General features: G+C 43.1%; 1 protein-coding gene across 1 annotated transcript in view; it reads right to left on the reverse strand.

The window, feature by feature from the left end:
* The window catches only part of LOC128700069 (uncharacterized), a 195,113-nt gene that overhangs the window by 17,528 nt on the left and 160,134 nt on the right, over positions 1 to 17,451 (reverse strand). The window lies entirely within an intron of this gene.

Below are 17,451 nucleotides of genomic sequence, written 5' to 3' on the forward strand. Positions count from 1 at the left end.
CCCCGATACGTCGAAAAGGAACCCTCGTCAAGACTCCGCAGATAGCTTTTTCGCACGCGGACAGTACACGTCCATGTACTATTTTTTTCTTTTGCACCGCGTTGTCATAAACATCTAAAGATCGTTTTCGTTATTCGTGTTTAAATATTCAATTTGATGGATTTGGGCAGCTAACGAAACCTAGCTTGCTCCGTGATTACAAAATTATATATACATGTACACTTACACCAGGCTTGGAACTCTTCCTTGTGATAAATCTTTGTAAGAAATATATTATTATTATTATTATTAATATTGTTATTATTATTAATAATATTGATTATTATGTATTACTATTATTATTATTATTAATATTGTTATTGTTATTATTATTATTATTATTATTATTATTGTCTATTATTATTAATATTGTTATTATTATTATTATTGCTATTATTATTAATTGTTATTTATTATTATTATTGCTGTTATTTATTATTATTATAATATATATTATTATTGTTACTATTATTAATAATAATGTTATTATTATTATTATTATTATTTATTATTATTATTACTGTTATTATTGAGGTAGTCAAAAGAATAGGTTCAGGCCCATTCTGGTTTCTTCCCATTTATCCCATGAAAGGGAAAGGAGTGATGTATACCTTCAGAAGAATTTCGAAGTATATCTACTCTCTGAGCCCGCCATGGCCAGGCTCTCTGCTCGCCTGGTCAACCAGGCTGTTGCTGCTGGATGCCCAATGCCACATATCCATCACAGCCTGGTTGATCTAGCACTTGGTGAAGATACTTGTCTAGTTTCCTCTTGAAGGCTTCAACATTTGTTCAGCAATGTTTCTGATATCTTCTGGTAAGATATTGAAAAGTCTAGGACCCCGGATGTTGATACAGTGTTCCTTATTGTGCCCATCGCACCTGCTCCTCACTGGTTTATTTACACTTCCTCCCATATCTCTCACTCCAGTATGTTGTTATGGCAGTGTGCAGATTTGGGACCAAGCTCTGAGTACCTTCCAGGTATATGAGTGGCCAGATGCTGTTGAAGGGCTCTTGATCCAAGTAATTTGAGCTTCCCTTTCCTTCCTGGTATTAAACCTGAGTTCCTGTCAGTCTTCAGGCGCTATATGGCCACTGTTGGTTTATTGGTCCACTATGATAATACCTACCTGGAGTCTACCTGGAGGTTATTCCGGGATTATCGCCCCGCGCCCGGTCACGACGAGGCCTCCCGGTGGATCAGGGCCTGATCAACCAGGCTGTTACCGCTGGCTGCACGTAGTCCGACGTGCGAACCATAGCCCGGCTGAACCGGCACCGACTTTAAGATCTGTCCAGCTCCCACTTGAAGGCAGCCAGCGGTATTGCATGGTGAGAGGCTGTTGAACAGTCTTGGGCCCGACACTTATGTTTTCTCTTAGTGTACCCATGGCTCCCTACTTTTCATTGAGGGTAGTTTGCACCGCCTGCTCAGTCTTTTACTTTCGTAGGAGTGATTTCTGTGTGCAGATTCGGACTATTCCTTCAGGATTTTCCAAGTGTAGATTATATATCTCTCTCTTCTGCATTCCAGCGAGTACAAGTCAGTGCTTCAAAGCGTTCCCAGTAGTTAAGGTGCTTGATAGAACTTATACGTGCAGTAAAGGTTCTCTGCACGCTCTCTAAATCTGCATTTCACCTGATTTGAATGGAGATGTTAATGTACAGCAGTATTCCAGCTTAGAGGGAACAAGTGATTTGAAAAGGATCATCATTGGCTTGGCATCTCTTGTTCTGAACGTTCTCATATCCATCCTATCATTTTCTTTGTAGTTTTGATCGTGGCACTGTTGTGATCCTTGAAAGTGAGATCCACAGACATTACTACTCCCAGGTCTCACATTATTTTTCCGCTCTATTATATGATCAGAGTTTGTAGTATACTCAGTCTGTGTGATTACATCTGCATTCTGTTTTTCTTCAGTGCATCCAAGACCATATCATAGTGATCAGTAGTTGTGAGAGGCAGGAACAACTGCCCTGAACCCATGTTGCCTGAATTGTACAGATTTTGAGAATCCAAGTGGTTCACAGTCAGTGCTCTCTAGCACTCTTTCTAAGGTTTTAATATGTGGGACATTAGAGCTATTGGTCTATAGTTCTTAGTAAATGCTTTGCTGCCACCTTTGTGGAGTGGGGCTGTATCCCTTGTTTTCTAGTGACTGCAATTTCACTCATGTCTAAGCTGCTCCTCCCATAACATTTGGGCACGTGAAAGGGTCTCTTGCAGTTCTTAATGAAGGGTGTTCCGAGGTCAATGCCCCGCGGCCCGAGTCCGTGACCAGGCCTCCCGGTGGATCAGGGCCAGATGAACCAGGCTGTTACTGTTGGATTCGTGTAGTCCAGCGTAGGGGTCTGAGCCCGGCTGATCGGATACTGACTTTAGATATCTGTCCAGCCTTATCCTCAGGCTTAGTATCGCACCCACAGCTCAGCATGTGCACCATAGCACGGCTGATCAGAAACTAATTTGAGGAGTTTATCTCTCTCTCTATATCTCTCTCTCTCTCTCTCTCTCTCTCTCTCTCTCTCTCTTCTCTCTCTCTCTCTCTCTCTCTCTCTCTTCTCTCCTGTCCTGCTTTTCATTGGAGGTATCCTGCACCGCATGCCAAGCCTCTTGCGGTCATAAGTGGTAATTTCGGTGTGCAGGTTTGATACCAATCCTCCAGCATCTTCCAGGTGTGAGGTTGTGATGTATCTCTCTCGCCTGCCCTCTAAGGAGTACAGTTCTAGGGACTTTTAAAACATTTTCAGTAATTTAGCTTCTGACATGTGTTTATACGAGCAAGGATGGAAGGAGGAGCAGGAGATAAGGATGGAAGGCAGAACAAAAGATAACAAGGATAGAAGGAAGAACAAGAGATAACAAGAATGGAAGGAAGATCAAGAGATAGATACATGGAGGAAGATGAATGAAACGCCAGTGGAAATTAATGATTTGGAAGGTTGTTCCTGGAACACCCTGGAAGTGGAGGTGGAGGAGGATGTGTGGAGGAAGTGGAGGTGAGGATGTGGAGGAAGTGGAGGTGGAGGAGAGGATGTGTGGAGGAAGTGGAGGTGGAGGAGAGGATGTGTGGAGGAGTGGAGATGGACGAGAGGATGTGTGGAGGTGGGAGAGGATGTGTGAGGTGGAGGAGAGGATGTGTGGAGGTGGAGGAGGATGTGTGGAGGTGAGAGGAGGATGTGTGGAGGTGGAGGAGAGGATGTGTGAGGTGGAGGAGAGGATGTGTGGAGGTGGAGGAGAGGATGTGTGGAGTGTTTGTTGGATGAAGGAAGTGGATGATGAAGGCCTAGAGGATGATGAATGAAGTGGAAGATGAGAAATATAGGATGATGAAGTTGGAAGAGATGGATGACGTAGAAGAGGATAAGGAAGTGAAAGACGTAGAGGTAGTAAGGATAGAGTGAGAAGATAAAATATAAGAAATAATAAAGAGAGGAAAGAAGGAGGAAGAATTCAAGGCAAGTAAGGAAGAGAAACACAAAAGTGAGAAGGAGCGAAGAGAGGGTTGAAATAAGAGGAGAGAGGGAAGGATGGTGAGAGAGAACGTACAGGACGTTTGTTATCTATGGTGGGAGGCAGGAAGAGGAGGAGTGATGCAGGAAGACAGGAGGAGTGGGGCAGGAAGACAGGAGGGAGAGTGGGGCAGCAAGAGAGGAAGGAGTGGGACAGGAACAGAGGGAGGAGGAGGAGAGGATGAGAGATTGGAAGGAAGTGGGTGTGATGGACGCCCTGATTGGTGGGAGAGGATCCCAGACAGGAGGGGAGAGAGGTGGAATGTAGAGAGTCGGGGGTGAGGAAGAAGCGATGGGGTGAAGGTGAGGGTAGTGGGGGGATGGGACGCGAGGCGTGGCGTCGGATGAGGAGGATGCGATTGGGTGAAGTGTGGTAGAGGACGGTGTGGGGTGTGGAGTGTGGAGTGAGAGAGGGCAGCCAGGGGCGTGGTGGGTTGGGGTAGTGGGGAGAGGCAGCCTGGGGTGTGGGGTGAGAGAGGGCAGCCAGAGGTAAGGTGGCGCCACACCATCCTACTGACATAACGATATTAAGTAAGTAAGTTTATTCAGGTATACACAAATACAGTTACATAGAATTATCATACATGCAGCATATGTGTAGAGAACCTAGGATAACCCAAAAAAGTCAGAGTGACTTATTTCCTCAGCCATTTACATCATATAAATACTAAAATATTTGGGGTTGATTCTTAAAATGCCTCATTTATTTAAAGGTTAAATACCACTTCAGTACATCTAAAAACTCTGTACTACGACAATGTAAATGACGTTATTATTGTACCCTACTTTGGGTGGCTCTTCGTTTTCTATGCTTCATCAGTTGTTGTATTATTGCATGTATTGGCATTGTTGTATGTTAAAATTGGTAATTTTTGCTTATAGAATGCAATCTAATTCTTATCAAATTTAACTGACGTCAGTAAAAGTACCGGAAATGTCGAGGCATTTTGAAATCGTTGTGAGAAATGTGTTTGCTTCAGGACAGCCAGTCTGACGTGAGAATCACAGTCTGGATGACGATAACTGTCTGGTTCAGCATGAGAACCACAGTCTGGATGACGATGTCTGGTTCAACGTAGAACCACAGCCTCGATGATAACTGGCTCAACGTGGAAACCCACAGCCTGTAATACCTGTCTAGTTCACGTGGGGAACCACAGCCGGGATGATGATAACTGGCCCAACGTGAGAACCACATACTGACTATTAACTGTCTGACCCAAACCCAAAAAACCCAAAAAGAAGAAATGGTATGGTGATACCGACAAGATGTGGAAAAAGACCTTATGTACAGTTCAGGACATTTATTAAAGAAACGTTTCGCTACAGGTGGCTTCTTGGGCCAATGCCTTCCCAGTGTTCTTCCTTTTTTATGTTCAGTCCTAATACAGAAAACTGAAAACGAGTATATATAGTGGCAGGAGTCAGGTGGAGTGTCGTTGGGTAGAGGTAGTAGGGGCAGTAGTAGTGGAACTAATGTGGTTAGAGAAGGGCCTGTTGATATCATGTTCAGCAGTCTCCAGAATGGGTAATATCCTGTTGATTAGCAATTTTGAGATGCTATAACTACGGACTTTTGATGGATAATGTTACTGACAGCAATTAGGGCAACTTTATGCACTTTCACCGTCTTAAATCGTCTTCTTAATCAATAGTTTAGCCTCACTTAATCTTATGATGTGCCCAACATCGCCCCTTATGTTGAACACGCATTTTTACGGTCATCATTGATGCAAGCATTTTTGTGTTCTGTGATTTTAATGTCCGGAGATCTGGCTGTTTCCCCACATATCTTTGTCCCCCTCCCCATGTATGTGTATATTCCTGCACTTGTGCCGGAATCTTCTTAGGTTTTTGTACCAGGTTCGTAACAGTAGCTGAAGAGCTGGTAGATATTTTAGCTAGTTTTCTGTCAAACATTTTGAAACGTTAGTTGGGCGTTGCTGACCGTAAAACGAGTAACAAGAACATAAAAACATAAAAACGAAGGAACACTGCAGAAGGCCTACTGGCCATGCAGAGCAGGTCCAAGTCCCTACCGGCTTAAGCCAATGCACCCAACCTAGTCAGGTCAGGTCACATTGACTCAAGGGAGGAACGGCAACCGACCATTAGCACAAGCTATCAGGTCTAACTCACACCCACCACATCTACTCATGTATTTATCAACCTATTTTTAAAGCTACACAACGTTCTGGCCTCTATAACGGACTTGGGGTTTGTTCCACTCATCCACAACTCTATTACCAAACCAGTATTTTCCTATATCCCTCCTGAATCTAAATTTTTCCCAATTTAAAAACCGTTTGCAGTCCTGTCTAGGCTAGATATTATCGACTATTTACACCCCCTTTATTTTTTTCCCTTTCTTCACTTATAAACCTCAATCATACCCCCCTAATTTGCTTTCTGAATGCATTTTCGGGGCCCCTTAGTCTATCCTCATGGGAAGGTTTCTGATACATGGGATCATTTTTGTCACCCTCCTTTTACTTTTTCCCAGAAATTTTTCCATTCTGTAATCGTGCCCAAAACTGTGCAGCATAATCTAAATGAGGAACCAAAGGATGTATGGGTTGAAGAAAAACCGGGACTCTATTATTTTCTTTTGATATAAAACAAATTTATTGCTTTATTGCGAACATTATACTGTTGTCTTGGTTTGATTACTAACCCCAGAACTCTAAATCTTTTTCTAAAGAAATTAAGTCAATTTTTTTTGTTTATATGTCTGGTTTTGTTTCAACATTTAGAATTTTGCATTTGTCTATATTCTGCATCCCCTTCCCCAAAAATGATCCTATTCAAATCTTCCTGGGTGCTCGATGCCCTGTCAGAAAGATTCGACCCCTTTTTTTGGTGTCATCGGAAATTTGCCAGTCCTTTTATGCCCTCATCTATTGGAATTGGGGAACACGGGGAACACCCCTGTGGAACCCCGCTCGTGACCACTCTTTTTTCCCCCCCCCTTTTTGTACTCTCTTCCCTTTTGTCAACCATGCCTTTACCCGGGAAAAAAATTTCTCCCCCCTTTCCCAATTTTTTAATTTTCCAAAAAGTCTCTGATGTGGGACCCTTCAAAGCCTTACTAAAGTCCATATACACAATATCATATTCGTTACCTGATCTACCTCCTCAAATACCTTAGTAAAAAAATTAATAAATTCTAAAGCAAAAGTCCCTTTTAAAAATGCATTGGGGGTTAATTTTGTTTTTAAAGGTGGCTAAACTGCTGGAATTTTGTTAAAAATTTTCCCCAGGGGTTATTGGTCTTTTTTGAAGCAAAGGACCTGTCCCCTGTTTTGAAAATGGGTATAAATTTGCCATTTCCCTTTCGGGCCCATGCCAGTTTGTATGATATGTTGAAAAATTAGAAAGGTTTTGGGCCCCTCACTTCCTTTTAAAACCCTTGCATACAGTTCATCGGGGCCTAATTTTTGGTTTTAATTTTCTTTTTGCCTGGGCCCATGTACTTGTACCAAATAGTGCACATTTATTATCGCCCTTTTCATTTTTCATTGGAATACCCTGGTATCCCCCTTGAAAACAAGGAAAATTGTGTTAAAATTCTCATTTCCTTATCCTGTCAGTACCCCGAGGAACAGGGGGCCCTTCTTTCCTGATCTTAACGGAGGCTTTTTAATTTCGGTTTGGTCTTGTTGAGCATACTTGTCCTTTCCTGCACCCGTGGTGGTCCTAATTTAATTCTAGAGTGCAGATTGGGGCCCTCAGTCTATCCTCAAAGGAAGATTTCTATCATGGGATCAACTTTTCATCCCCCTTTTGTACTTTTTTCCATTGCATTTATATCCATTCTGTAATACGTGAAAAATGTGCCACGTAATCTAATTGAGGCCTAAAAATTTTGAGTTAAGAAAAACCCCGGGGGACTATTTTTATGCTTCTTGTGAAGCCAAAAGTTCTGTTCCTTTTTCCCATTGCATTGTTCACTTTTAACAAAAACAACTGTATTATAAATAAAATCAAGGTCTGTTTATAAAAACAACAATACAATGTATTAAGTTGCCATGGAAACCATAAAAAGGGCAGTCTATAGGGGAGAAGACTCTGTGAGGGTAAAATTGCAACCTGGGTATCTTTATTGAGACGTTTCGCCATCCAGTGGCTTTATCAATAATTTGGAAAAATTTTAAAGACAAAATTTTATTTTAAAACTGAAGGCACAAAACCCCAGATTTACATTTTTCTCTCCTTTCATTATATCCATTCTCACAAGACTCGTAGTAACAGAGGATTCCCAAAACGTTTTATTGATGTTTCCCACTGCAAGTTTATTGTGCACCTAATATCCATCTTGGGAACTGTGCAACATATGGATACACAAAGGCCGGAACTCCCCCAAAGGGGTTTAGGAATCTTTGGTTTTTCTAAGTTCCTTATCTTGAAAAAATATCCCCAAAATTACAATAAAGCCCCAGATTTTTGTTCAAATTTTTCCTTTATTAAGAGTCTAAAAACTAGCTCAGTCCGTCTGGTATATATGGTTTTTGGGGATTTTTTTAAAAAACAGGTAATATCAATCGGGGAAACCTTAACAGGGTTTAGTTAAAGTAATTTAGATTTAAAAAGGATAAATAAAGCTCTGGTGGACATAAAGTTTGGATGAGGGGGATAAACTCGAAAAACTCTGGTGTGACAGTGAGGTTGTGGATGGGGGGAAAAACTGGGTAAGCTCTGGGTGTGACAGTGAGAGTTGTGGATGGTGGGATAAACTCGGGAAAAGCTCGGGTGTGACAGTGAAGTTGTGGTGAGTGGGATAAACTGGAAAGCTCGGTGTGACAGTGGGGTGGATGAGTGGGAAAAACTAAAGTGCTCTGGTGTGACAGTGAGAGTTGTGGATGAGGGGAAAAACACAAGTAAATCGGGTGGATGTAAAGTTGGGATAGGGGATTTTCGATAAACCGGTGTGACAGTGATTGTGGTGAGTGGGTTTTCCGGTAAACTCGTTTGGTAGAAAATTTTTGTGGATGATGGATAAACTACGGAAAAGCTCTGGTGTGACAGTAAAGTTGTGGATGAGTGGGATAAACCAGGTAAATCTGGTGTGACAGTAAAAGTTTGGGGGGGAACAGAATGCGGGAAAAAAGCGTGTGCAACCATAAAGTCATATACTCCTTTGAACAAACAAAAAGGTATCAGTGAACGCTAAATGGAAAATATGGATTATAGTGTAAATAGAGTGCCGGTGGAGAAACGGTTACCGTGGGGGAAAAAGACCCGACCCCAAGTGAAATTTTCCGGGTGTCGCACAAGTGAAATAAACGAATACCGATCTATCTATCTATAAGTAATATAGTGGTGCAAGGAAAAATGTGCAGTGGCATAGTGAAAAAATTGTAGATAAGAGAATCTAAATTATCCCCAATATAGCGTACAATATATGTGTGAAGGGGAAAATCTTACAAGCATGGCACTAGCAACTATTGCCGAGGCCCGTGGTGTTTGGATAAGCTATTAGTTAAGATATGAAAAAGTGATGGTAGAATTGAGGTGCAGGAAATACGCCATAAATTAGCATACAACCGTTATCTCAATTACAGTGTAGAAGGGGAAAATCTTGCCGCACTGAACTTTCCAGAGGTCATGGTGTTAAAAACGGATGTAACACTTAGTTAAAATATGGCAGTGATGGTGATTGGTCAGAATTTAAAAACATAAATTACATAGGTTCCTCTACTAAACGGGAAAAATCTTTCCCTTTAAAATGTAGGGGGTTTGCGTAGGCCTAAGTGAAGTGTGGGTGTGGGCAAGTCCCAAACCCACCTACCCACCCCACCACCCCCCACCCGCCCCCCACCCCCCCTACACACCCCCCACCCCACCCCCCCCCTGGACCCCAAAACCCCCCCTCCCCCCACCCCCCCACACCCCCCCACACCCACCCACCACCCACATCTCAAACTTGGTTTATAAATACATCTTGCATATTACTGGCCCCGAAAGGGTAAAGGGTCAGTTTTCTTCCTTGCATGAGTGTATGGATACAGGGGTCCCAGCATATCTTTGGGGCATGTAAAAAAACCTTTGGGAAGAATTCAGAATCACTGCAACCTATGCTCTTTAAAATTTTTCTTTTACTAGACTAAAACAGCCTCAAAAAAGTTGAACTAGCAAGTGTGCTTCTGGTTGTGCAATAAAGATGTAGAACTTTGGGCAGGTATCAGAAAGGTACTAAGGAGAGTAATAAATGATAAAAATAATCAAGAAAACAAGGATGACCTCTTGGATAGTCTACCAAAAATATATAAAACATGGGAGAAAGAGATAGTGTATCAAAAAATGCAGAATGTCCATACCACAACAGATGACTCGAAACTACCTAGTCACCCACATGGTGCTAAGCCAGGACCCATCCCCCAGTCTTAGCACTAATACCCACAGTGATGGTGCTGGCCGCAAGCTCCCCCAGGCATAGCACCAATACCCCTCAGTGCTGGTGCTGGACCAGACCCAGCCCCACCCCCCAGCCCCAGTGCTGACCCAGACCCAGCCCCCAGCCCTACTGCCAGCCCAGACTCTCCTAGGGACACTACCCAAACCACCACAAAAACAGTAAATATACAACCATCATTGCACAAGACCGTGGCCCACAGTACAGATGTTGGAGAGGAGTCTCCTTCTTCCTCTACTGGGGAAAGTAGATGGAATCCAGGACGGGGTGGCCCTGGCTTGGATACTGAGGATTATAGTGCAGTCCCAGAACCTGCAGAAATTGACAACACACCTCCCAACAATTCTCAACCAAAGGTGAATTTGTGCAAATATTATGCTTGGGGCATCTGTAAGCATGGAATAACAGGGGAAAAAAATGGGACATGCTACTTTGACCATCCCAAAAAATGTAGCGACCTCCTGTCTAAAGGAGTGTGTCGTTCTTCTTCCTGTACTTTCTTTCACCCAAAAATGTGCCACTCCTCAGTCCTCCAGAAGCAGTGTTACAACATCGAATGCCCTGCATACCATCTAAAAGGGACCAGGAGGCACAGACCCCACAAGACAAACAATAGTAGCTACGACAACCCAACTCCAGGTGATTTTTTAGTGGCAGGAAACGAAAAAAGAAAATGGAAGGAAATAACAAAAATAGTCCACCACCTTGGAGCCTTGTTGGACTGGAGGCGCAGCCAGTGGCCACCCATGGCCCTCCAGAATTATTACAACTACTGATGCCAATAACAAAATCCTCCCAACAAACACAGAATACAACCTCGTTCATATTTGCTAATATACAGGGCCTTAAGCCATCCACCAACAACAAAATACCTTTTATCAGTGGACTTCTAGTGGAGTCTAATGCAATGTTTGCAGCCATCACAGAGACTCACACAAAAGATCACTTTGACAGTGAAATATGGATAAGTGGTTACAACCTTTTTATATGCGACAGAAAAAACAGGCAACAAGGGGGGGTTGGCCTGTATGTCAAAGAGTCCCTTATCTGCACGGAGTTGCTGAACACCACAAATGAGGTAGTTGAAGTTCTATCAATAAAGATCGAGAACCAAAACCTAGTCATTGTGGTTGTATACAAGCCACCAGATGCAACCTCCCAACAGTTCAAGGAACAGCTACTGAAAATCGATTACTGTTTGGAAAACCTTCCAGCTCCATCCCCAAACATCTTACTGCTTGGTGATTTCAACCTAAGGCATACAAAATGGAAGAATGTAGCAAATAATGTTATAGCTGAAACAATCCCCGGAGGTAGCGCAGATGAAAGGTCACACACACATGAGCTACTAAGTCTCTGCGAAAAACACACCTTAAGCCAGCAGATAGTGGAGCCAACAAGACTAGAAAACACACTTGACCTTATCTTCACAAATAATGAGGACCTGATAAGAGACATAAGAATATCAAAAACAACTAATTCCGATCACAATCTAATCGAAGTCCAGACGTACATGCATAGGGGTCCTGAACAACAGAATGCATGTACCTGTGAAGGTGTCTTCACAAAATACAATTTCAACAACAAGAACATCAACTGGGACCAGGTAATCCATGTCCTAAACGAAACATGTTGGGAAGATGTCTTAAATGACATGGACCCAAACCAGTGCCTTGAAAGGATCAACTGCCTGGTAGCCGAAGCATGTTCTAGGCATATTCCCCTAAGAAAGAAGAAGAGCAGGAGTAAACTGGAGAGAAAAAGACGCTCCCTCTACAGAAGACGACGAAGAGTCACTGAGCTCCTCAGGAGTGCTAGAATATCTGATACACGAAGGGAGGCGCTGACCAGGGAAGTGGAAACTATCGAACTTAAGTTAAATGACTCTTACAGGAACCAGGAGAGGCAGGAGGAGCTTAAAGCTATTAGTGAAATTGAAAGAAATTCAAAATATTTCTTTTCATATGCCAAAAACAAGGCAAATACCACATCTAGTATCGGGCCCTTACTCAGACAGGATGGGACTTACACAGACGACAACAAGGAAATGAGTGAAATATTGAAATCCCAGACGACTCTGTGTTTAGTGAACCACTAATCGGTCTGAGGATCGACGACCCAAATGATTTCTTCATGAATGAGCCTCAAAACTCCATAAATGTATGCCAGATTTCGGACATTACCCTAACTCCGATAGATTTCGAAAAAGCCATTGACAACATGCCTATGCACTCAGCCCCGGGCCCAGACTCGTGGAACTCTGTTTTCATTAAGAACTGCAAGAAACCCCTCTCGCGTGCCCTAAATACACTATGGAGGAGGAGCTTGGACATGGGTGAAATTCCACAGTCACTTAAAACAACGGATATAGCCCCACTCCATAAAGGTGGCAGCAAAGCATTAGCTAAGAACTATAGACCAATAGCTCTGACATCCCACATCATAAAAATCTTCGAAAGAGTGCTAAGAAGCAGGATTGCAAATCACCTGGATTCCCAAAATCTGCACAATCCAGGGCAACATGGGTTCAGGGCAGGTCGCTCCTGCCTCTCACAACTACTGGATCACTATGACATGGCCTTGGATGCACTGGAAGAAAATCAGAATGCAGATGTAATATACACAGACTTTGCAAAAGCATTTGACAAATGCGATCATGGCGTAATAGCCCATAAAATACGTGCTAAAGGAATAACTGGGAAAGTGGGGAGATGGATCTTCAACTTCCTAACAAATCGAACACAAAGATATTCAGTTAAAGAGAGAAATAAAGAAGGGAATTAGAAAAGCAAATAGAGATTATGAGGTTAAAGTTGCAAGAGAATCGAAGACTAACCCAAAAGGATTCTTTCAGGTATACAGAAGTAAGATCAGGGACAAGATAGGCCCACTCAAAAGTTCCTCGGGTCAGCTCACTGACAGTGATAAGGAAATGTGTAGAATTTTTAACACATACTTCCTCTCAGTTTTTACACAGGAGGATACCAGCGATATTCCAGTAATGATAAATTATGTAGAACAGGACGATAATAAACTGTGCACTATTAGGGTCACAAGTGACATGGTCCTTAGGCAAATAGATAAATTAAAACCTAACAAATCCCCAGGCCCTGATGAACTGTATGCAAGGGTTCTAAAGGAATGTAAAGAGGAGCTTAGCACACCTTTGGCTAATCTTTTCAACATATCACTACAAACTGGCATGGTGCCAGATAAGTGGAAAATGGCAAATGTGATACCTATTTTCAAAACAGGTGACAGGTCCTTAGCTTCGAACTATAGACCAATAAGCCTAACCTCCATAGTGGGAAAATTTATGGAATCAATAATTGCCGAGGCAGTTCGTAGCCACCTTGAAAAGCATAAATTAATCAACGAATCTCAGCATGGTTTTACAAAGGGGCGTTCCTGCCTTACGAATTTATTAACTTTTTTCACTAAGGTATTTGAGGAGGTAGATCATGGTAATGAATATGATATTGTGTATATGGACTTCAGTAAGGCTTTTGACAGGGTCCCACATCAGAGACTATTGAGGAAAATTAAAGCACATGGAATAGGAGGAGAAATTTTTTCCTGGATAGAGGCATGGTTGACAAATAGGCAGCAGAGAGTTTGCATAAATGGGGAGAAATCAGAGTGGGGAAGCGTCACGAGCGGTGTTCCACAGGGGTCAGTGTTGGGCCCCCTGCTGTTCACAATCTACATAAACGACATAGATGAGGGCATAAAGAGCGACATCGGCAAGTTTGCCGATGACACCAAAATAGGCCGTCGAATTCATTCTGACGAGGACATTCGAGCACTCCAGGAAGATTTGAATAGACTGATGCAGTGGTCGGAGAAGTGGCAGATGCAGTTTAATATAGACAAATGCAAAGTTCTAAATGTTGGACAGGACAATAACCATGCCACATATAAACTAAATAATGTAGATCTTAATATTACGGATTGCGAAAAAGATTTAGGAGTTCTGGTTAGCAGTAATCTGAAACCAAGACAACAGTGCATAAGTGTTCGCAATAAAGCTAATAGAATCCTTGGCTTCATATCAAGAAGCATAAATAATAGGAGTCCTCAGGTTGTTCTTCAACTCTATACATCCTTGGTTAGGCCTCATTTAGATTATGCTGCACAGTTTTGGTCACCGTATTACAGAATGGATATAAATTCTCTGGAAAATGTACAAAGGAGGATGACAAAGATGATCCCATGTATCAGAAACCTTCCCTATGAGGATAGACTAAGGGCCCTGAAACTGCACTCTCTAGAAAGACGTAGAATTAGGGGGGATATGATTGAGGTTTATAAGTGGAAGACAGGAATAAATAAAGGGGATGTAAATAGTGTGCTGAAAATATCTAGCCTAGACAGGACTCGCAGCAATGGTTTTAAGTTGGAAAAATTCAGATTCAGGAGGGATATAGGAAAGTACTGGTTTGGTAATAGAGTTGTGGATGAGTGGAACAAACTCCCAAGTACCGTTATAGAGGCCAGAACGTTGTGTAGCTTTAAAAATAGGTTGGATAAATACATGAGTAGATGTGGGTGGGTGTGAGTTGGACCTGATAGCTTGTGCTAACAGGTCGGTTGCCGTGTTCCTCCCTTAAGTCAATGTGACCTGACCTGACTAGGTTGGGTGCATTGGCCGGTAGGGACTTGGACCTGCCTCGCATGGGCCAGTAGGCCTTCTGCAGTGTTCCTTCGTTCTTATGTTCTTATGTTCTTAAAGAGTAGTGGTCAACAGAGTTAAATCGGAGGCTGCCATAGTGAAGAGCTCTGTTCCACAAGGCACAGTACTCGCCCCCATCTTATTCCTTATCCTCATATCAGACATAAACAGAGATATACACCACAGCACCGTATCATCCTTTGCGGATGATACTAGGATCTGCATGAGGCTGTCATCTGCTGAGGACGCGGTTAACCTCCAAGAAGATATAAACAAAGTTTTCCAGTGGGCAACGGTAAACAATATGATGTTCAATGAGGACAAATTCCAACTACTCCGTTATGGAAAACTGGAGGAGATAATAACTAGAACAGAGTATACTACTGACTCCGGCCATACAATAGAGCGGAAAAATAATGTAAGGGACCTGGGAGTAGTAATGTCTGAGGATCTCACTTTCAAGGATCACAACAGTGCCACGATCGCACGTGCAAAGAAAATGATAGGATGGATAATGAGAACTTTCAAAACGAGAGATGCCAAGCCCATGATGATCCTTTTCAAATCACTTGTTCTCTCTAGGCTGGAATACTGCTGTACATTAACATCTCCATACAAAGCAGGTGAAATCGCAGATCTAGAGAGTGTACAGAGATCCTTTACTGCACGTATAAGTTCTGTCAAGCACCTTAACTACTGGGAACGCTTGGAAGCACTTGACTTGTACTCGTTGGAACGCAGGAGGGAGAGATATATCATAATCTACACTTGGAAAATCTTGGAAGGAATGGTCCCAAATCTGCACACAGAAATCACTCCCTACGAAAGTAAAAGACTGGGCAGGCGATGCAATATGCCGCCAATAAAAAGTAGGGGCGCCATTGGTACACTAAGAGAAAACACCATAAGTGTCCGGGGCCCAAAACTGTTCAACAGCCTCCCATCAAGCATTAGGGGAATTGCCAATAAACCCCTGGCTGCCTTCAAGAGAGAGCTGGACAGATACCTAAAGTCGGTGCCGGATCAGCCGGGCTGTGGCTCGTACGTCGGACTGCGTGCGGCCAGCAGTAACAGCCTAGTTGATCAGGCCCTGATCCATCGGGAGGCCTGGTCGTGGACCGGGCCGCGGGGGCGTTGATCCCCGGAATAACCTCCAGGTAACCTCCAGGAGTGGGATAAACCGTAGAGCAGTGTCATTGAAGCCAGAACTCTGGTGGGTCGCTTTAAAAATAGGTCGGACAGGTACGTGAGTGTGGGCGGGTGTGAGTTAGACCTGCTTAGCATGGCCCAGTAGAAATGATAAGAACATAAGAATGAACATAAGAATGGAGGAACACTGCAGAAGGCCTACCGACCCATACAAATTATATGCTTGACCACTAGTTACAAGTGAGAAGGGATGGATTTAAGGGAGATTTGATCTCTTCAGTGATTACATTCTTGTTAAAAGTGGTATAAAATACCGACAAGTTGAAGATTAAGACACATGTGCAACAGGTGGGGACCTTTATTGATGAAACGCTTCACCTACATAGTAGAATTCTTCAGTCAAATACAGAGGCAGCAGGTGTAGTCGTGAAATGAAGATGTAATCAGTCCAGCCTTGACACAAATGCAACTAACGTTTCACTCTCTCCTGGAGAGCGAAACGTTGCCACAATAAAATGTCACATTAGTTGCATTTATGTCCTTTTACTTAACATATTGTCGGTAATTCTACCAATATTAATACAAGCTTGGCATGGGCCTGCCAGATATGGGCCAGTAGGCCTATTGCAGTGTTCCTGCTTTCTTATGTTCTTATAGGACAAAGATAAGTGAAAAATAGGACCATGTAATCAGTCCTTCAGTCTTGATGCAAGGTAATCAGTCCCTCAGCCTTGGTGCAGGGTAATCAATCCCTTATAGAGACTGATTATCTTACATCAAGACTGGGGGACTGATTACCTCAAAGCACCAGATGACTAAGAGGCTGATTATCTTGTGACAACAGTACTCTGGAAATCGGCCACAAGTATATAACGGGTTGGATAGGGAGAGAGAGGGACAGTAGGGGAGGTTGGTGGGGTTAGATGGGATGGTGGTTCTTGGATAGGGTGACTGGCAGGGTTTGGCTAGGGTTGTCCGTGGGTTGTGTGGGTTGTGGTGAAGAGAGGGTTGAATTAAGGCGAGGAGAGGAGGGAAGCAGGGCGAGAGAGGGGGTAGGGGGGGAAGGGGGCAGACACTCAAGGTCAGACTCAGGTGGGAAGGGGGGTTGGGAGGGGGCGAAGGGGGTGGGTCAAGTTTAAGGTGATGGAACAGAAGAGGGGGTTAATGGGGGAGAATAGGTAGAGTTTAGAGGGAGAGAAAGAGAGAGAGGGAGGGGTGGGTGGAGGGTAGGGGGAGAGGGAGTGGTGGTTGGAGGGAGGGGAGAAATTAGTGGAATGGAAGGGAGATTAGTGGGATGGAAGGGAGATTAGTGGGATGGAAGGGAGATTAGTGGTTGAATAACTCACAGTACAGTGTCTGACACTAACTCGTAAAACCATGGCCGGAACAATTCTCATCTAATCCACACACAATACCGTGACTAGAACAGTTCACAACTAACCCACAATACCGTGACTAGAACAATTCACAACTAACCCACAATACTGTGACTAGAACAATTCACAACTAACCCACAATACTGTGACTAGAACAGTTCACAACTAACCCACAATACCGTGACTAGAACAGTTCACAACTAACCCACAATACTGTGACTAGAACAGTTCACAACTACCCCACAATACCGTGACTAGAACAGTTCACAACTAACCCACAATAC

The sequence above is a fragment of the Cherax quadricarinatus genome, chromosome 64, assembly GCF_038502225.1.
Source record: "Cherax quadricarinatus isolate ZL_2023a chromosome 64, ASM3850222v1, whole genome shotgun sequence".
Lineage (NCBI taxonomy): Eukaryota > Metazoa > Arthropoda > Malacostraca > Decapoda > Parastacidae > Cherax > Cherax quadricarinatus.